Here is a 21,270-nt window from a genome sequence, read left to right on the forward strand (position 1 = left end):
CTCCGCGGGGCGCCTGCGCGGGCGGGCGTCCTCCCGGCGCCTGCGCGATCGGGGCCTTTTCAAGTCAGGCCTGTTTGTCAAGCTTGTGTACCCCGCGATCGGGTTCCGTGACCGAGCGATTCGCTGCAACTCTAATCCGGCTGGGATTCTTTAGCGGGTTTGAACTGCCACCTTGTACTGCGAGTACAAGCGCTGGGAGTAGAACTGCAGCCTGGCGGGCCCCGACTGGGGGCATCAGACACCTCTCCAGGTCGCGGCTCCCGGGAGGATTTGGCTCAGCGGGTCCAGGGGCTGCGGAGGGAGCCCGGGAGCTGGAAGGGAGCGGACGTGCGCAGATGGCGGGGCCCGCCTGAGGCCCTGACCCCGACTTCGTGCCCGAACCCTGACCAACGACTCCCGCCTCGGATCCAGACTCTGAGTACGACTCAGACTCCCGGACACCGACCCCGACTCCTCCTAGACCCGGGCCCCTGACCCCTATCCCGCCGCAGTCTTGGCGCGAGGAGGATGCTGCGGAGGGGAGAGTTTGGCTCGTCCGGGCTCTGGCCGCAGAGCCTGCCCGGCTGGTGCCCCAAGCGCCCTGTGCACGGAGAGGAAAAGGAAAGGGCTTAGGGTAAGAGCAGGGACTTCAGGGTAGCTGAGCCAGCTCCTGGGCGCGAGCGGACGGCAGTCTTGTTCTACAGATGCTTAATTTTGAAGAGGTAACCGTCTCCTCCAGTATTCTTTTCTCCTGAAGACAGGCCGACTCCCTCTGGAAGTCATGCCTAGCTCTGGAGACCCAGGATCACAGCCTAGGAGACTGTAGTCCACTCCATCCCTGGGAGAAGGGGAGGAGTCTGTGGTTTTATCCCTGGGATTGCGGACCCCAGGCTCCCTGAGGTCTGGTGCTGGAGTGCTTAGCCCTGAGACTGCTGAATGTATGGTGACTTAAGTTTGTTTCTGTGTTTTTCTGTATTCCCCAAATTCCTAAGGTCATTAGGCAATAACCGTTCTTACTGAGTGCTAGCTAGCGCTTGGCTCTGTAGCAGGCATTCTTTTAATTCTCACAAATGTGAGAAGTAGATACCTTTACATCTGTTTTACAGATAAGGAAACAGATTCAGGGCAATTTAAAGTAGCTTCTCCGAGCTCACAGCTAAGAAGTGAGGGACAGAGTTTCAGAGCTGGTCTGACTGGTTTCAGGGCCTGTGCTCTCAGCCCTATGGCTTTGTGTGTTACAGCAGTAACATGTATGACGTATAAGTCCTGAAGCTCAGAAGGTTTAGGGACATTGTTTTAAATGCACTCTTGATTATTGGTCCTCGGCTCCAGCAGCCAGGTTCTTGTGTGTGGAGAGGGGCTGCCCCTGACCCGCACATCTGGACTGCTTGCCTTTCTCACTTTCTCTTTTTACAGTCCATCCATCCTCCCTGGTTTCCTCCTTCACTGTTTTTCTTTCTCTGGTTAGATTGTCCCACCCACATTCCGCTGTCCACTCCCCCTAGACCAGTCCCGTGACCGTGATCATGACCAGGCTTCATGACCAGGCTTCCGAGAGTGGTTTCTTGCACCCTTGCACCCTATTGAAGCTTATGCAATGCTGCCCTGACAGGAAGTGACCCAGCCCCACCCTCCCCCTGGTTCCCTCTTCACCCAGACCAGAGAATGTGTGACTCAGAGCCTCTAACAAATTTGAACGTGTTTGGGGATAGTGTAAGATGCAGTCTCATTAACATTGCTTGAAATAAAAAGTGTTATTGGAATTTAAGCTCTTTTCAGGAGATTCATCAGAAAGCAGTGCAGGGTGATGGCAGGAGCTGGGCTCTGGAGAAAGCGTGCTGGCTTTTGCCCTTCTGAGCCTCAATCTTCTCATCAGGAAAATGGAGATAAAATTATCTGCAGAGCCAGGCTGATATTGGGTGTCCCTCAAGTTTGTTGTAAAGATAAAATGCAACTGAAGTGAAAGCATCCAGGATGTCATGGCAAATGAGTTGCTGGGAAACATTAATTCGCTCGTCTAAACAGATTTACTGAACAACTGTGCTTTGAGAGCTGGCTGTGACCCAGACTCAAGTAGGAGGTGGACCTTGACTCTGAACCCTGTCCTGCTCAGTCCCACCTCTGCAGTGGCCTCGGGGACGGGTGTTTAGTTAGAGGACTCAGATGCCCTGTGGCCTGGACTCCGGAAGAGAAGGGGGTGGGGTGGGGTGGGGTGGCCTCAGCTGACCTGGCTCCTCCCAGGCCCCACTCCTGAGGCACCGCCTGCATTTTCCTGAGCACTTCCTGTTCTTCACCTGCTCTCTCTTCTTTCTGTACCTTGTGACTTGTGTTTATTCATTTCGACTTCCTCAGCCCTCTGAACCCTGTGCATATCAGGACCTTTGGGCTCAGCTCCCCTTAATTGTGTGAGAGGTGATCTCATGGTGAGCTGGCTCTGACCAGGGCTTGTCGAGGTTGCTGTATCACCTCCCCAACACCTCACACAAAGCGGGGCCTGGCGGGGGGCGGGGGCTGGGGAGTGGGGAGTGGGGGTTGCCGGAAGGGCAAGGGAGCAGGCAGGGCACTCCATCTCCCCGGGCTTTTGGGACTCCCCCGGGCCTCAGGCAAGCTGCTCAGGGGATGTCACTCCATTGCCTTGTCTGTAAAATAGAGATAATACTTTTGCAGTCTGGGGACAGAAGTTGATCTTTGGGGCCATTTTTGGCTTTAATATCTAACTTTGTTATTAATATCAGAGCAAATAATTATTTGCTTCTTCCCAAATTAGGCAGCTTGGCAGCAACAGAAGCAAAGTGCTAAACTTGTTTTTAAAAAATCACAGGTCTTAAAAAAATAATAAAAAATAAAAAATCACACGTCTGACAGGGATCTAATGTATAGCACAGGGAACTCTGCTCAGTATCTTATAATGTAAAAGAATCTGAAAAAGAATGCATATATCTATGTATGTATAGCTGAATCAGTTTGCTCTAACCTGCAACTAGTACAACATTGTAAATCAACTACATTTCAAAGTTTTTAGAAAAAGGCCCAGTGACTCCACACTTTGCCTGGCCTTGGAGCCCCTAGGCTGTCATGGCTGTACCCGTGCCCACGGTGGCAAGCTTCTGGCTGAGGCTGTCTTGCTGCTTTGAATGACCTGGCCTACACCTGAGTTTTTGGCCAAAGTTAGGATGTCATTTACAAAATAGACTCCCCGGTGGAGTGTTTGAATAAAATTGTCATCTCTCTGAACTTTGGTAAATTTTGCTTCTGAACTTAACATCTTTCTTAGGAAACAATTGTTTTTCGTATGGCTCATTATTGGGTTTTATATATCACATGTACAACAAGATTTTGTAATGTTCGATTTGTTCTTGAAAGGAGAAAAGCCCTTGGGACTTCCCTGGTGGTCCAGTGGCTAAGACTCTGTTCTTCCCATGCAGGGGCCCTGGGTTCGATCCAAGATCCTAGATCCTGATGAAACTAAAAGTTGGTATCTGCAACTAAAGATTCTGCATGATGCAACTACAAAAAAAAAAAAAAAGTATTCCACATGTCACAACAAAGATCAAAGAACCTGCGTGCCGCTGCAAGTAAGACCTGGAGCAGCCAAATAAATATTTATTGAAAGAAAGGGGAAGACTCCATTATTACCAAGCAGAAAACCTGTCCAGGAGTTTGCATATGACTAGGTAGCTACCTGTCCCTCAATGGTTCTCAGTATGTGTATGTAGGAGGGCCTGGAAAGGGTAGGTCTGTGTCACCTCCCAGAGATCAAAAGCACATGCCAAATTCATTAAAGTAACCACTTGCTCTGTTGATTGTATCAGCTACCTATTGCTATGTAACAGATTACCCTAAACTCAGCAAGTTAGAGCAACCAGCATTCAAGGCCTCACCACTCCTGAGTGTTTGGCTGGCTCTGGCTCAGGGCGTCTCACCAAGATGCAGTGCACATCACACCCAGGGATGCAGTCATTTGAAACTTGCCAAGCTGCCAAGGGGATGCCCTTGCCTGGCTCCTGGCCGGCCAGTGGCAGCTGCTCACCATGTGACTCTCCACGGGCTTCTCAGGTGACGTGGTGCCATGTGGCCCGGTCAACCCAAGGGTGTGAAGTCCAGGGGGCAAGGGTCACCGAGGCAAGGGTCACCAAGCCTCCAGCTTGGAGGCTGCTGCCCGCAGTAATGACTAGAGATGCCTGCTGTTCGTATCTGCTTGGCAAAGCCTGACCGCTGGGTTCCTCACTGCCCCCATTGGTGGCCCTAGCCCTTTGTCACACTAGTCACCACACTGGTTAGTTCATGGACATTCCCCAAGTCCTTTCTTAGGACTCGTAACCTTTTTTTTTTTTTTTTGGCTGAGACACATGGCTTGTGGGATCTTAGTTCCCTGATCAGGGACTGAACCGGTGTCCTAGCAGTGAAAGTGCTGAGTTCTAACCACTGGCAAGTCCCAGGACTTGTATGTGAAGATGAGGAGCAGCCCCTGCCTTTGGGTTATGGAGGAGACATGTGTGTTGACAGGGCTGCCAGCACTCTCCCGGCTGTGGTTGGAGTGGGCATTCCCTTGTCACAAGCCAACCCTTTTCCTACAGTGTGAGTTTGCAGTGGATTTTCCATCTGTCCAAGTTGGGGTTTGTCTGTCCAGTCTTTAGCCACTGGGGAGACATAGCTGGACACGTGAGGTTCACCTTTGTGCCCCGGTGCCATTGCAAAACACCGTTTGTGTCCAGTTACCAGGAGAGAGGGACCTTGTTTAGGTGTGCAGTATAGCCTGTATCTGAAAGTCACTGGCTTGATATCCCTCTGGTGCCGTGGGTTACTTGTTAAGGAGATGATAAGACAAGGGAAGACAGAAGGCTTCGCTGCTCTGGATTTGGTCTCCCAGGAGCTCCTGCTGGACACGCCCTGCAGCCAATAGATTGCTCTGGGATCCTGTAGCCACTGGTCAGATTGTGCACTCATAACACCCAGCCAGCAGTTCCATTTCACCCCTCCATTTCATCTGCTGCACAGAGCACACCGTCTCCCTGAAGGAGGATGGTCCTAGGCCTCTATGCCCTTCTATACTAAGACAGAGTGCTCCTTGGCTGGTTCTGGAGCCCAGAGGTCTGTGGCCATTATGACTTTTCAACACATCAGTAGTGGGCTTGCCTCTGTAGGTGTTCCACGAACCACGCTGAAGGTGGACTGTTCAGTTCAGTCGCTCGGTTGTGTCTAACTCTTTGCCACACCATGGACTTCAGCATGTAAGGCTTTCCTGTCCATCATCAACTCCCGGAGTTTGCTCAAACTCATGTCCATCGAGTCAGTGATGCCATCCAACCATCTCATCCTCTGTCATCCCCTTCTCCTCCTGCCTTCAGTCTTGCCCGGCTTCAGGGTCTTTTCCAATGAGTCAGTTCTTTGCATCAGGTGGCCAAGGTATTGGAGCTTCAGCTTCAGCTTCAGTACTTCCAGTGAATATTCAGGACTGATTTCCTTTAGGAACGACTAGTTGGATCTCCCTGTAGTCCAAGGGACTCTCAAGAGTCTTCTCCAATACCACAGTTCAAAAGCATCAATTCTTCAGTGCTCAGCTTTCTTTATAGTCTAACTCTCACATCCATACATGACTACTGGAAAAACCATAGCTTTGACTAGACAGACCTTTGTTGGCTAAGTAATGTCTTTGCTTTTTAAAATGCTGTCTAGGCTGGTCATAGCTTTTCTTGCAAGAAGCAAGCATCTTTTAATTTCATGGCTGCAGTCACCATCTGCAGTGATTTTGGAGCCCAAGAAAATAAAGTCTGTCACTGTTTCCATTGTTCCCCCATCTCTTTGCCATGACATGAGGCAGATTCCATGATCTTGGTTTTTTGAATGTTGAGTTTTAAGCCAACTTTTTCATTCTCCTCTTTCACTTTCATCAAGAGGCTCTTTCGTTCTTCTTCACTTTTTGACATAAGGGTGGTGTCATCTGTGTATCTGAGGTTATTGATATTTATCCTGGCAATCTTGATTCCAACTTGTGCTTCATCCGGCCCAGCATTTCACATGAGGTACTCTGAATATAAGTTAAATAAGCAGGGTGACAATATACAGCCTTGACATACTCCTTTCCCAATTTGGAACCAGTCTGTTGTTCCATGTCCAGTTCTAACGGTTGCTTCTTGACCTGCATACAGATTTCTCAGGAGACAGGTAAGGAGGTCTGGTATTCCCATCTCTTGAAGAATTTTCCAGTTTGTTGTGATCCACACAGTCAAAGGCTTTAGTGTAATCAATGAAGCAGACGTTTTTTCTGAAATTCTCTTGCTTTTTCTATGATCCAACGGATGTTGGCAATTTGATCTCTGGTTCCTCTGCCTTTTCTAAATCCAGCTTGAACATCTGGGAGTTCTTGGTTCACGTACTGTTGAAGCCTAGCTTGGAGAATTTTGAGCATTACTTTGCTAGTGTGTGAGTTGAGTGCAATTGTGCAGTAGTTTCAACATTCTCTGGCATTGCCTTTCTTTGGAATTGGAATGAAAACTGACCTTTTCCAGTCCTGTGGCCATTGCTGGGTTTTCCAAATTTGCTGGCATATTGAGAGCAGCACTTTCACAGCATCATCTTTTAGGATTTGAAATAGCTCAACTGGAATTCCTTCACCTCCACTAGCTTTGTTTGTAGTGATGCCTCCTAAAGACCACTTGACTTTGCACACCAGGATATCTGGCTCTATGTAAGTAATCACAGCATCATGGTTATTTGGGTCATTGAGGTCTTTTTTGTGTAGTTCTTCTGTGTATTCTTGCCACCTCTTCTTAATATCTTCTACTTCTGTTAGGTCCATACCGTTTCTGTCCTTTATTGTGCCCATCTTTACATGAAATGTTTCCTTGGTATCTCTCATTTTCCTGAAGAGATCTCTAGTCTTTCACATTCTATTGTTTTTCTGTATTTCTTTGCATTGATCACTGAGGAAGGCTTTCTTATCTCTCCTTGCTATTCTTTGGAACTCTGCATTCACATGGATATATCTTTCCTTTTCTCCTTTGCCTTTCGCTTCTCTTCTTTTTTCAACTATTTGTAAGGCCTCCTCAGACAACCATTTTGCCTTTTTACGTTTCTTCTTGGGAATGGTTTTGATTACCACCTCCTGTACAAACCTCTGTCCACAGTTCTTCTGGCACTCTTATCTATCAGATCTAATCCTTTGGATCTATCCGTCACTTCCACTGTATAATCATAAGGGATTTTATTTAGGTCATACTTGCATGGTCTAGTAGTTTTCCCTACGTACTTCAATTTAAGTCTGAATTTGGCAATAAGGGGTTCATGATCTGAGCCATAGTCAGCTCCCAGTCTTGTTTTTGCTGACTGTATAGAGCTTCTCTATCTTTGGCTGCAAGGAATATAATCCATCTGATTTCAGTATTGACAATCTGGTGATGTCCATGTGTAGAGTCTTCTCTTGTGTTGTTGGAAGAGGGTGTTTGCTATGACCAGTGCATTATCTTGGCAAAACTCTGTTAGCCTTTGCCCTACTTGATTTTGTACTCCAAGGCCAAACTTTCCTGCTACTCCAGGTATCTCTTGACTTCCTACTTTTGCATTCCAGTCCCCTGTGATGAAAAGGACATTTTTTTGGGTGTTAGTTCTAGAAGGTCTTTTAGGTCTTCATAGAATCATTCAAATTCAGCTTTTTTGGCATTAGTGGTTGGGGCATAGACTTGGATTACTATGATATTGAATGGTTTGCCATGGAAACGAACAGAGCTCATTCTGTCATTTTGGAGATTGCACCCAAGGCAGACAGCCCCAGGCATAATGGGGAAAGACAGTGACAGGCAAGTGCTCTCCTCAACTCCACTAAGGACAACCTGACTTCCTCCAACTTCCTGCCCTATTCCCTCAAACTCAGAGATGGCTGGCCCATTCTCGATGTGCTGTAATGCAGAATAGAAGGAGGAAGGACAAGCAAGGCAGGGCATGGAGGAGGAACACCAGAGCATAGCTGATGGGGAGATGGGGAAGGAGGCTGGAGCTTCTGTGATAAGTTTTGGGAGGATTGGTGAGAGGCCCTTGAAACAGAGAAGGAAGGAAATGGGGGGCAAAGGAGATTTCTGTGGGACAAACTGGAATTGCCTTTGACAGACGTCCACTGCATGGCTGTGTTCTGGATGTGGAGGACACAGCCACGAACAAAGTGATGCCTGGCCTCTGTGGTTCTCACTCTTCTGACCAGGGAGAAACCACAGTAAACTGAGCCCACACCGCGCACGGAAAGTGCTTTCCCATGGAGACGGACAAAACACAGAGAAGGGCGCATAGAAGGGAGCATTTAAAAACTGTGGTAGAATATGCCTTACTCAGGACCCTGCCTCTATGTTGGAGGGACTGAAGGATTCTGAGCCTAGGACCACTTGGTGTGTTTTAGAAGCATGACTTGGACTGCTTCCTGGAGAACAGACTCCAGAGAGAATGCCGTGGGGAAGGGGAGGATAGGAAGACCCTGTATGGGGGAAGGGGAGGTAGGGGAGAGGGGCTGGTCTCCTGGAGGCAGTGGAAACCTGGGGAGCTTCCAGTTTACCCCAGTGGCGGGCCACTGGGCTTGCCCTGCAGCCCCAGGGGAGTCTCAGGAAGTCCCAGTCAGGCCTCCCTCCAGGACAGGCTGCGGGGGCAGAGGCCCAGGTCTAAGGCGAATGGGACACTGTCTCCTTTTCTTTGTCATTGGTTTGACAGAGGAAGAGGCCGCTGCTTCCACAGAGAATTGAACCATGCTCATTTAAGTCCCCCTCCCCCTGGATTGTTAGAAAAAAAACACAGGGCACAGGAGGTGGGCGCCAGCATCTCTCAGCAGCTTCTGCCACGGGGTCCTGTGTCTTTGGAATTCACAGCCAGCCCTGGTTGGGGGTAGTGGAAAGTTGATCAGGTTAATTTGGAGATTACTTGGAGACAAGAGGGTGCTTGGGTTTCACAGACTCTCAGATCGCAGTATGCCGTTTGGGCTTTGCCATCGCCACCCCTGCTGCTTTATGTTTTATTTCCTTTGACAGTTTATTTGGAACTTGGGTCTTAAGGTGATCCTATATGAGATTACAGCTTTGTGAACATAATAAACAAAATAAAGCAAACCCAATAGACTGTGTTTACAATCTGTCTGTGGCAGAGGGAAAAACTGAAGCACTTGTGGGGGTGGATGGGGAGCACCTGGCCTGGCTGGACCCTGAGGGCACAAAACAGGTCACAGCTCTGGACACTGAAGTGCAGGCCAGCCAGAGCGCTTCTACATTAACTCCTGTGACATCTGTCCTTTTGGTTTCTGGATACCTTTGAAAGTTGTACAGTAAAGCTGGGTTGCAATGACAAACCATTAATTCCTACAACACTGAGCGCCTACACTGTTGCTGGCATCAGGTGACTGTGTCATGGGAGTAGGTTCAGGCCTGGAGCCCCACCCAGGACTTGGTGGAAGCAGGCATGGGGCCAGTTCTCAGCGGCGACTCAGGGCAAGAGCTGGCCTGGTCAGGGCACGTCCCCCACACCAAATCTGTCAGCAGGTGTGTAAGTGACACAAGGGGCAGCCCCGGGGCCATGTGCAAGCTCAGGAGATGCTGAGGACCAGCCCAGTCCCACCTTTACACACTGCCCCCACCATCTTCTGCAGTCCCCGGGGCTGGCTCTGTCTCCCTCCTCGCTGTACATCCACCTTGTCTGGTGACACCCAGCTCCTTCTTCCAGAACACCCACCCCTGCAGCCCAGCCTCAGTCCCCAGGCTACGGAACATCTGTTGTCATAGAGGCCCTTGCATGCCCCGGGCTTGCTCCCATGGACATTCAGAAATGGAGCAAGATGGCAGGGGACCTCTGGAAATCAGATATGGAAGGACACCCCCAGGTCTAATGTGGGCATTCCCTTAGGTTTGCAGTCACGGTCAACAGGTCTGTGCTGTGTTGGGCACACTGGGTTGGTGCTCACATCCCCTGCTGTAGGTGGGGAACCAAGACTCTGAGTGAATCCGCTGTTCTGGATCACAGTTAGTAGGGGCGGTGTTGGGGTCTGAACCCATACAGACTGGTCCCAGAGCCCATGCCCTTTCTGACGACTGCTGCGGGAGAGGATGTGTGGAGACTGGTCTGCAAAACACTGAGCACAAGCCCACTCCAGAGTCCGCAGTCACAATCTTACTGCTTATGTATTATATGCACATCATGCACTAGTTTGGGGCTTCCCTGATGGCTCAGCTGGTAAGGAATCCACCTGCAATGCAGGAGGCACCCTGTTCGATCCCTGGGTTGGGAAGATCTGCTGGAGAAGGGATAGGCTACCTACTCCAGTATTCTTGGGCTTCTCTTGTGGCTCAGCTGGTAAAGAATCCGCCTGCAATGCGAGAGATTGAGTTGACCCTTGGATTGGAAAGATCCCCTAGAGAAGGGAAAGGCTGCCCACTCCAGTATTCTGGCCTAGAGAATTCCATGGACTGTCGCAGAGTTGGACACGACTGAGCGACTTTCAAGGCACTATTTTAAAATGTCTTTGTATCCTTTGGGACTTGACCTTAGCATGATTATTGCTTGGTCGGTGAAGGCCTGCTGTGCTCACAGCTACATCACCTTTGGCTCCAGCTAAGCCCTTACATATGCAGATTCTATGTTGCTGTTGTTTAGTCACTTAGTTGTGTCCAACTCTTTTGCAGCCCCTTGAACTGCATCACACCAGGTTCCTCCGCCCATAGGATTTCGCAGGCAAGAATACTGGAGTGGACTGCCATTTCCTTCTCCAGGGATCTTCCCAACCCAGGGATCAAACCCAAGTCTCCTGCACTGGCAGGAGGATTCTTTACCCACTGAACCACCTAGGAGGTCCTTGTAGATTCTATGGAATAGCCCAATACTTTATTTTTATTTTTCACCATGCTGGGTCTTTGTGGCTGCGCAAGGACTTTCACTAGTTGTGTCGAGTAGGGTCTAATCTCTAGTTGCACTGCATGGGCTTCTCATTGCAGCGGCTCCTCTTGTTGCAAAGCACATGCTTTAGGCAAGAGGGCTTCAGTAGTTGTGGCACACAGGCTTAGTTGCCCTGAGGCATGTGGAATCTTCCCAGACTAGGGATCGAACCTGTGTCCCTGGCACTGGCAGGTGGATTCTTAACCACTGGACCACTGGGGAAGCACATCCAAAGAGCTTTTGTTTACGTGGGTTGTGTCTACGGATATTTACCATATTCCTATCAGAACTGAGAAATGTTTAAAATACAAGAAAGTACACTCCTCAGTGTCAGAGGGACGTGGTTGTCCCACGTCATGGACATGCACTCAGGAGGAGAGGGAAACAGACAGACTCCAACTAGTACCATCAGGAAGAGAGCTGAGCTTTGCCAACTCGCACAGAGGGTCCTGTGTACCTCCCCCAGGACCCTCTGGAACCTCACTTGCAAGCTAGTGGTCTAAGTCAAACATGGCAATTCTGATGTAACTAGAATTATTTTCCACCAAAGACATCTATGAGCATCATACATTTAAGAAGGGAACTTAGATTCGAGATTATTCTTTGGATGGACCTAGAGATTATCTCATGAAGTGAAGTCAGGGACAGAAAAATATATGATACCACTTACATGTGGAATGTAAAATATGACACAAATGAACTTATTTATAAAACAGAAATAGACTCACAGACATAGAGAAACAGACTTATGGTCACCAAAGGGTTTGGGGGCAGGGTGAGATAAATTAGGAGTTTGGGATTAACATACACACACTACTGTATAAAATACCTTGTAATAACCTATAATGGAAAGGAATCTGAAAAAGAACATGCATATATATGTATAATTGAATAACTTTGCTGTACATTTGAAGCCAACAAAACATTATAAATTAACTATACTTCAATTGAAAAAAAAAATTAAAAAACATTGTTCCAAAAATAAAATAAAATAAAATAAAAAACATTGCTCCTCTGGGCACCTCGCCAGCTAAGTACCGAGGGACAATTTGGGGAATTTGTTTTTCATATAAAGTCTTTACTGAATTCAGCATTAGTAAAATGGTCTGAATTTACCATCCTGGAAAATAATCATTGTAGTTAGTTGAAGAACTGGCACTAGCCAGAGGACTGCTGTCCCAACCACTGTCACCAGCAGAGCTCAGTTGTGTCCCCAGGGGTGGCTTTCCATGGATGGCGAGAAGCACAGGGATGTCTGTGGCTTTCTCAGAAACCCAAGGAGGGGGCTGCAGGGGGGTATCATGCCACTGACTGAATGTGGCTGCCTGAGAAAGCTTCTGGCACATCCCACTCCAGTTACATTATTACAAGATGGTGTGTCAAGTCCTGACTATCTGACTGTGAAAGTGTCAACACATTTTTGTGTGTTTTTTTTTGAGGCTGTACTATTGTCCAGCACACGTATCCGGCATCCAATCATTTGCTGAATGAGCATGTGTCCATCTTCCAACTGAGCAAGGCCCTCGCCTTCTGCAGGTGGAAATTCACTGTGCAAGTGTAGGACAGTGTGATTAGGAAATGTCTTAGGAAGACTTATTTTCACTCTCAGTCTTCTAGTTGGATTTGTGATGAATTGATTAAAGAAAAAATTACATCATCATATTTCAACTCTTAACATGACATCAAAACTTGTAGGACTACAGGAAAAGTACTGGGAGGAGAGTTTTAAAAATTGGGGGGGTGTTCTGATGGCCCCAAGTTCAGGGGCCACAGGAATATCTGAATCCTGCTTTCTGCCACAGTTCCTCCTCCTCTTGAGGTTTGGGGGATAATACAACACAAAGCTTGGAGAGGGAATTCCCTTGTGGTCCAGTGGCTAAGACTCTATGCTCCTGATACAGGGGGGCTGGGTTCGATCCCTGGTTAGGGAACTAGATCCCACATGCCACAACTAAGACTCTATGCAGCCAAATAAAAAAAAAAAAAGCTTGGAGAAGGAAATGGCAACCCACTCCAGTACACTTGCCTGGAAAATCCCATGGTCGGACACAACTGAGCAACACAGAGCTATGGTAACTGGAAAGTGAAACGTGTAATAATTTACTGTGAAATGAACCTGGGTTCCAGATTCTAATGCTGAGAATGCTAGCAAGCTGGGGTCGAGCACAGGGCTGAGGCTGGGCCAGTTGGGCCCAAACCCAGATGCCAGTTCTTAACACAGGGCCCCAGGGAAAAAGAAGAAGGGAGGTGCCAGGCTGTGGGCCTGCTCTGACCACTCTGCAACGGAGGGAGGAGTTCCACTGGGCACAGCAGCCCGCCACTCTCCCAGGCCATACATGGCACAGGGGTGTAGGTGGCTGGCGAGTGCAGAAAGGTGCTTGTGCCTTCACTCAGGGAAGAGCCAGGTAGGATGCATCATTTCTTCTCCAGGAGGGCACCCAGCATCACTGGGGGAGCCATGGGCTGGCTTGTGTCTGGTCAACTATGAGCTCCATTGGGTTCCAGAGACACAGACATGCTGGAACACGAGTGCCTTTGGCAGGAACCTGGTTTTGTTCGTGGCTCAGTACACAGTTCCCAGGTCAGTTCCTGGCAAACATAGGCCTGAATAGGCGTTTGCAAGGTGAACCTAGGAGCTTTGGGTGGGGGGTGGACGGGGAGGTATGGGCGGTGGTGCATACACTCAGAGAGCAGAATGGGAGATGCTCAAGCACAGGTGCTGCTGGGGCAGGCCTTCCTGACTGGGCTTGGGGATGCTCTGGGCTTCTCCCAGAGCTTCTGGGCCAGAACCTTGAGGTGAGCCCAGGTAACTGCTGAAGGAAAGCAGACTTCACAGGCAAGGGCTGGAGAACTGCCCCTTAGGGATCAAGGTCAGGAATTTGTAGATCTGATGTTTTGTTTGGCCGCACAATGTTTGACAGATTGTTGAACTCTTATTGAAATGTGCTCTTCTTGAAACGTCCAATCAAAATTTATTTTCCAATAAAAAACTAGAAGATGTGGCAATGCTGGCTCTGGCAGGCCCCTTCCAACCCCCTAGCCCAGCAGGCGGTTGGCTCCTGACCCCTGTCCCACCACCCTGCCACTGTCCACCTTCTCTAGGTCTCCATCACTCTTCCTGTGTCTCTTTTCTCCAGAGCCACTCTGACAGCTTTCCTGCTAGCCCCCTGTCAAGTTCGCACTGTTTTGGCAGTTGCTGCCTCTGAGCCCTTCACTGCAGGTGCTACTTGCAGGCTGAGATCCAGCCCTGTGCCTGGAGGCCTCCAGAGGTCTGGCCACCTCTCTGCTGCTGTCCCCCTAGTATTCCATGAGGAGGCCCAAGCATCTCAGACTTAACTGTATAAAACTAAATTCCCAGTTTTGTGACCCAGACCTATTCCTCCCTGTCTTTCCAGCCAATGTTGACTGCATCCCAGACCTGCCTCTTTCTCTCACAGCTCACAAAATCATGCCTACTCTATCTTCAAAACACATCCCAGATGCCACTGTCTCACCAGTGTGGACATCACAGCCACCTCCTCCATGCTCCCATCAGCTCCAGAGTGACCCTTTCAACAGTGGGTCCCTCACCTTCCTGAGACTCTCTGTGGTTTAGTTTTCATTTAGAGTGAAATTTCAACTCTGAATTGGGACTCTTACCAGGCACTTCCCTCATCTCATTTGCTCCAGCTTTGCTCTGTGGTTGCTGAGGCTCCTTCCTGTGAGTGCTGGGGTGCTCTTCCCCAATCCACATGCCTTGCTTCCTTTGTGATTCAGCTCAAAGGTGATCTAATCTGAGGCCCCCACTACCCCATATTTAATACAGACCTTAGAATTGTGCTGGTCTTCCCTTATGGCTCATAAGGTAAAGAACCTATCTACAGTGAAGGCAAACACAGGTTTGATCCCTGGGTCGGGAAGATCTCTTGGAGAAGGGCAAGGCAACCCACTCCATTATTCTTGCCTGGAGAATCCCATGGACAGAGGAGCCTGGTGGGCTACAGTCCATGGGGTCCCAAAGAGTCAGACACAACTGAGGGACTAACATTCATTTTTTCACTTTTAGAATTGTTCCAGGCACATAGTAGGCACTCAAAAGCCCTCAGTGTGCTTTGAATAAATGAATGCTGTCCCTCCAGCCACCAGGCCTCTCTCCACCTTAAGGACATGGGTTAGGCTGCCCCTTTGCCCAAGGGTGGTCCAACAGAAATGGAATGCAGCCAGGATGTCATTTAAAATTCCCAAGTGGCTACAATTAAAAAGAAAAAAGATTTAATTAACGTTAACACTATATTTTAATGCAATTGTCCCAAACACTATCATTTCCACATATACTAGGGCTGCCCCAGTGGTTCAGCAGTAAAGAGTCTGCCTGTAATGCAGGAGATGTGGGTTCTATGCCTAGGTTGGGAAGATCCCTTGGAGCAGGGCATGGCATGGCAACTTATTGCAGTATTCTTGCCTGGAGAAGCCCATGGATTGAGGAGCCTGGTGGGCTACAGTCCATAGGGCTGCAAAGGGTGAGTGACTAAGCTCACACACCACATGTAATAAATACAAAGATTTACTTATTTACATTTTACATTATTTTCTTCACACCACACCTTCGAAATCTGATATTTTATATTCACAGCACATGTCAACCTGGACTTGCCACATTTCCAGTGCTTGTCACATGTGGCTAGAAGCCACCTTACTGGATGTTCTCCACCACATCTTACTCTTACTTCTTCAGCCTTCTGGCAGCACCTTAAGTGTCAAGCCACTGCCCAGACTAGACCTGATTTTCACTCAGTATTCCTTCATAACTCCCTATACTTCTCTTTCAAAGCACTTATCACAGCCTGTAATTAGGTACTTGTATGACTATTCAACGAACGTGTGTCTTCCCTCCATGGTGAGAAACCACATTCTGGTATATAGAGCCGCCGTTCCAGCTCGTTTTCAGTGCCTGATTTAGTGCCTGGCCGGTAACAGACACTCAGTAAACATTTGTGAATTAATGTGTTCAAAGGTTTCATTCTTTCCTTTTCTCTGCACTTCTTTTCGCTACTGTATATTTTTATTCATAAGTTCTGCTTCTGTGGAACTTCACTTTGCTTTTGCTTTAGTATGTTCTCAGATTACTTCTAGGCAAACTGCCTCCTTATTCATATTTCCTAATTTTAATTCCCTATTTGGTTGAAGTCAGTGTTTTTCTCTTTGGCCCCGCCGCGCGGCTTGAAGGATCTTCGTTCCCTTTAAAAAAGCAGATCTGAGAGGCAACTCGGTCGGTGGACGGTGGTCAAGCGTCCCTGCGCCAGCAGCAGGTGCAACCAGAGCAGAATGGTCTGGGTGTGAGCTGACAGAGCACCAACCGCCCCCTCCCCGGCCCTGAACTCGCGGGCGCGCCTCCCTCCCAGTGGGCGGCTAGCCACACCGCGCCTTCTAGCGCCTTCCGCCCAGACCCGCTCCCGACAGTTCCCTTCGCCGCTTCCGGCACTTGGAAAGGCCAATCGTCATGCCTGAGGCCCAAAGACCCGCCCCATGTGCGAAATACGTAGCCAATCCAGCTTCTCGCTACCTCAGTGACTCTTGCGCCTGGACGCACGACCTTGTCCAATCCGACCCCGGACGTCCTTCTGGTCCCGCCCCAGCCCTTCCCAGATACTGTCAATCTCGCCGTCTCCCTTGGCCCCAGGCTCACTTCCTCCCCGACGCCGTGACGTAAGCATCCCTGTGCCCGAACTCGGCGGACCAATGGTGGTGGCGGATACGGCGGGCCAATGGGAGGTAACGTCTCATGCTGCCGGCGCCGCCGCAGCCGCCGCCGGGTCCCGGAGCCAGAGGCCGCCCGAGCCGGAGCGCGATGGAGCGAGGGCCCCAAGCGGGGAGGCGCCGCCGAGCGCGCGGCCCGACGCCCCCTCAGTGAGAGCCCGACCGCCGCGGCGCCGCCCGAGGGCGGGCTCGTCTCCGCCCGCCTCGCCGGCGCTCGGAGCCCGCGCCGCCTTCCCGCTCGGGCCGCGGGCCGGTGACGGGCCGGGGCTGCATGGCCTCGCCCGCGCGCCGCCGCTGAGCCGCGGGCCAGAGCCGGAGTCGGAGCCGGAGCCGGTGAGAGCCGCGGCCGCGCGGGGTTCGGGGCGGCCGTGGGGCTGCCTCGCGGCCTGCAGGCCTTGCGCGCCGAGCGGAGCAGCGCGGCGGGCTCCTGCGGGCCTGGGGTCCGGGGTCCGGGGCAGTGGTGACGGCGCTCTGGGTCTCCGGACGGACTTGTGGGGGGATTCAGGCGGGCCTGTGGGGGGCAGCCGGGCGGGTCGGTGGTGGCCTTCGGGCGGACTTGGGGACCGGGGGCTGACGAGAGGCTCCAGGCTGGCCTGAGGGGCAGACGAGGGCTAGGGTGGGCTCGGGGTGGGCCTGGAGGGCCCAGAGGGCCGACGAGGAGCTCTTGGTGGGCCTGGGGCCTTGGCGGGGGGGGCTACAGGGGTCTCGGGCAGCCTTGGGGGGCAGAGGATGGACTGTGGGCGGGCAGGGGCCGACGGGGGTCTTCAGGGGTTCTGAGGAGCCGACAGGGGCTCGGGGCAGGCCTGGGGGGGGGGGGCGCTCGTAGGCGGCTGAGGGTGGGCTCTGAGTGAGCTTGGGAAGCCCGAGGGGCCGACGGGACGCTTCGGCTGGGCCTGGGGACCTAGGGGTCCCGGGGCAGCGCGAGGGGCAGATGGGGGGCCGTTGGACGTTCCAGGCGGGCCTGGGGGGCCCAGGCAACCTTGAAAGGCCGTTCTGGAGCTGCGGAGGGCCCCGGGCACCTGGAGAGCGGGGCGCCGACCTCTGACCCGCGGGAGGGGCGCTTTCGCGGTGTGGGCTGTAGTTGTTATTCCCAGCGTCCCTATTATTATCGCTGTTTTGAAATGGGAGCAGGCGGCTTCGGGCTCCAAGCCGGAGGGGGCGGGAGAGCCGGGGCCCTGGAGGGAGAGGGGGCGCTGGGGCCGCGGGAGGCGCGTGGGCCCGCGGAGGGGCAGGAATGCGGGGCAGCGGCGCGGGGGTGTTTCGGGGGGAGGGTAGGCGGGACTGGGGGCGGGTGGGAGGGAAGCGGCGGCGGCGGCTGCACCAGCAGCAGCCCTTGGCCTCAAGGAACAATGTGAGACGTTGCCTGAAATGTTAATTTCCGTTCCTCATTTCATCATCCCCTGGCAGGGCGGTAGCTGTGAGAGTGTGTGTGTATATGTGTGTGTGTGTATGTGTGAGTGTGTATGTAGGGTTGGCCCTGCCACATGGTTTCAGTCCCCTCTCAAAGAGGGATTGTGTTGAGTCTTGTATCTCTGGCGTTTTGCGGGGAGTCTTAATTTTTCTGGGGGCTGCTCTTTTCTTGTTGTCCTGTCAAGGTTTTCTGCTTCTGTTGTGTTTCCTATCCCAACTTCCGAAGAGTTTTGGAAGATTAAGCTGGCCTAAAGGGCTCCGTGCTCTCAGAACCATTTTCTTTCTAGCAGTTCAGATGCAGCAGGCTTAGGTTTCATGGTTTCTATAGGCTATGAGAAGCTTTATGTTCGTTTGCAAGAATTTCTCCATAGTCAAATTTCAGACTTTCTTATATGGTGAGAGGGTCTTCTGAAGTGACTTGCGCAATATCCTTCACATTCCTTCTCCACTGAGGAGTGAGAGTGTATGCAGTTGTTGAATTGCAAAACTTAAGACTATTCTGATCCTTTGGTGGTGGGGGGGCGGTGATGAAATGCTCTTAGCCAAAAGATGTAAGATGATTCTGCTTGTGGAAAAAGTGCCATTGAAACAGTTACTATTTTTGGTTCCTGCAGAACCAGTCAATGGCATAACTTGGATAGTTCTAAATCAGAGACCCTGAGACTGCATTTGCTCTCTGTAGGACCTTGATTGCTCTTCCTCAGTGTTGCCATCCTGGAGGACCTGAGTTCTGTTTGTGTCTTTTGAGGATGATTGCACAAGTACTCTGGTATTACTTTGAAACTGTCGTTAGAGAAGAAAAAGGGAACACGTCTTACTCAACCTAGATTGTGACCCCTTGGTCCCCCGCCCTCCATTCAGCTGTTGTCCGCCCTCTGTGGTGTCACGCTCAGGAGCAGGCTCGCCTTTGATAGGCTGGCTCTCTGGACAGAGGAAACAAAGACCAAGTTGCTGTGACATTTTCCTCTGTTCTTTGTGCGTGCCTCCTGAGTTAGTTAAAAAGCTGCCCAAAGATAGTGCCAAATTTGACCCAGATTTGGAACTTGGAAAAGCTCTTTTTCTTCTAAGTTTTTTTTTTTTTTTTTTTTATTGTGGGAAAATGCACATAACAGGATTTACCAGAAGTTTGTTTTTAAAGGTGTCACGTAATCATGAATTCCTCCTTTGCAGTTGTACCTCTGGGTTGCCACTGTTGGATGTTTTTCTCTGGGTGTGCTGCGGGCCCTGCCGTGATAATCACACCGCACAGCAGGCCTTTCATCTCTCCAAACCAGATGGGCTGCTTGGGACCAGTGGCTGTCATCTCAGCTCTAATTACAGTGTTGATACAGTGACAAGTAGAACTTTCTACACATAGAATTAAAGAAACTATGCTATTTGTATTGAAGAGTATTTGTCAAGATGCTTTGTGATCCTTGAGTTTTTAAGTACATTTGACATAGTAAGGTTACATTTCACCCAGTATGAGAGAGGAGTTACTTTGCATAGGATGGCACTGAGCCCATCATCAATTAAATAACATAATTAGAGAGTGTCAGTAAATGCTGGTTCAGGGCATAATCGTCATTTGTTGCCAAAATAAGTGTTTTGATCTGTCCATTATCCTGTGTAAGTCCCTTCATGTCTCAAATGAAAGTGTAATGGATGAACTTCCTTTAATAGCAAAACAGTCGCTAGTTAGTAGGTGAGACTGAATCTGCTCTGCTTGTCTGGCTGTGCACCGTGTCAGTTCACTGTTGTTCAGTCAGTGCTCTTTGGGGATCGAGCTCGGCAGTTTGGTAAACTCACAGAAAAAATAAGTGAATGCAAATAACTAAAAGTTAAACTGTCTTGAAATGTTTTCATATGTGTTCTCTTAATTTGAATTTCAAATGGAATTTCTTTGCAGTTCAACTTTTCCAGTTTTATCTTAAAGCTATACGGGGGAAAAAAAGGGTCAATCCCTGGTACCTGGAATGCAGGCAGTTATAAAACCTTTTTAAAAAGGCTTAGGAAAGGATCCACTTTAACACCTACTTTGTTAATTCTGGTAGAGATGTTTCTATTCCAAGTGGTTTTGTTGTTGTTGTTTGATGGATGTTAGTCTTGATATCTTTTAAGCCAGTCAGGCTCAGCTGTGTACATAAATGTATGTTTTTGTTAGCATTCTTCTGTGCTTTTCTTAACTCCCATTCCTCCTTCTCCATATTTAGAATTTCCTTCAAATTCACTTTTGGGCCAATTTTTTTTTTTCTTTTTTATATATATGACTGTGCTGCATCTTCATTGCTACGTGGACCTTTTCTCCAGCTGCAGTTCGAAAACTTCCCATCGAATTGGCTTCTCTTGTTGTGGAGCACTGACTTTAGGGGCCCAGGCTTCAGTAGTTGCGGCCTGTGGGCTCAGAAGTTGTGGTGCAGGGGCTTAGTTGCTCCTTGGCTCTTGGGATCTCTCCGGACCAGGGATGACATGTCTCCTGCATTGGCAGGCCGATTTTTTACCACTGAGCTACCAGGGAAGCCCAAATAGTGTGTTATTTATTTAGTGTTTTATGTATATGCTAGAACTACAAGCATTTTTATGAAAAGTGTCCCAGATGATTATTAATCAGTCTAACCCTGATTGTGTGAACCCCCCTCCCTGCCCCTCCCCCCCCCCCCCTTCACTCAGGTCTTTTCAACTCCTGATGCTTTGGCTCCATTGGCCTTTCATTTCCTAGGTGACCCTCTGCCTGGACCAGGGTCTTGCTGAGTATCCATTATCGTCTCCCTTGCAAGTCTTCCCTACTTGCCCCCATTCCAAAACCTCTAAGATAACCCCTGCTCAGCCTTTGGGTGTTAGTTAAATATGCTTCCTCGTAGAGTCTTCTTATAACCCCACCTTGTAATAGCCACGTAGAACTTGATACAGTTGATAAGATGTGATTGGTTTGTATGTGCCCCGTGATAGCAGGGCTGTAAGCTTAATAAAGGTAGTCATGGTCTCTTTGTCATCCGAGTTGCAGGCTAGGAATGACCATGGTCATAGAATTGGCTCAAGAAGTATTTGTTGAATTGTTTAAAGACTGTGTATGGAAGTATTAGAGTAATTTTGAAAGGACAAACTTAGGATTATGAACATTTATTTGACTGACTAGAAATTATGCTATGTACATCTTAGCTGTTTTCTCATTTGTTATCATTACAAGTTTACCTTTACAATTTAGAGGAAGGTGGGGGGCATGGCTTTTACAGTTGGCACAAAACAAGAGACAAAGGAAAATGTCCATAA

General features: G+C 49.6%; 1 protein-coding gene and 1 long non-coding RNA gene across 7 annotated transcripts in view; both read left to right on the forward strand.

Annotated features, from left to right (window-relative positions):
* Nucleotides 1-3,595, forward strand: LOC122420775. 2 transcript variants are annotated; one of them, XR_006263375.1, is made up of 2 exons: nt 1-701; nt 3,405-3,595. It is a non-coding gene; the product is annotated as an uncharacterized LOC122420775 (long non-coding RNA). The 2 variants fall into 2 exon arrangements; XR_006263373.1 differs by having other exon boundaries at nt 1-613.
* A 13,052-nt stretch (nt 3,596-16,647) lies between these two features.
* ANKRD11 (ankyrin repeat domain 11) overlaps nt 16,648-21,270 on the forward strand; it is a 120,320-nt gene continuing 115,697 nt past the window's right edge. For 4 of the 5 annotated variants that reach the window (XM_043437583.1, XM_043437586.1, XM_043437582.1 and 1 more), the window contains exon 1: nt 16,649-16,944. The gene's annotated coding sequence lies outside the window, so the exon portion shown is untranslated. Of the gene's footprint in view, nt 16,945-21,270 lie in introns of all 5 variants that reach the window. The other variant, XM_043437585.1, reaches the window with a different exon arrangement.

This window comes from Cervus canadensis, chromosome 18, assembly GCF_019320065.1.
Source record: "Cervus canadensis isolate Bull #8, Minnesota chromosome 18, ASM1932006v1, whole genome shotgun sequence".
Taxonomy (NCBI): domain Eukaryota; kingdom Metazoa; phylum Chordata; class Mammalia; order Artiodactyla; family Cervidae; genus Cervus; species Cervus canadensis.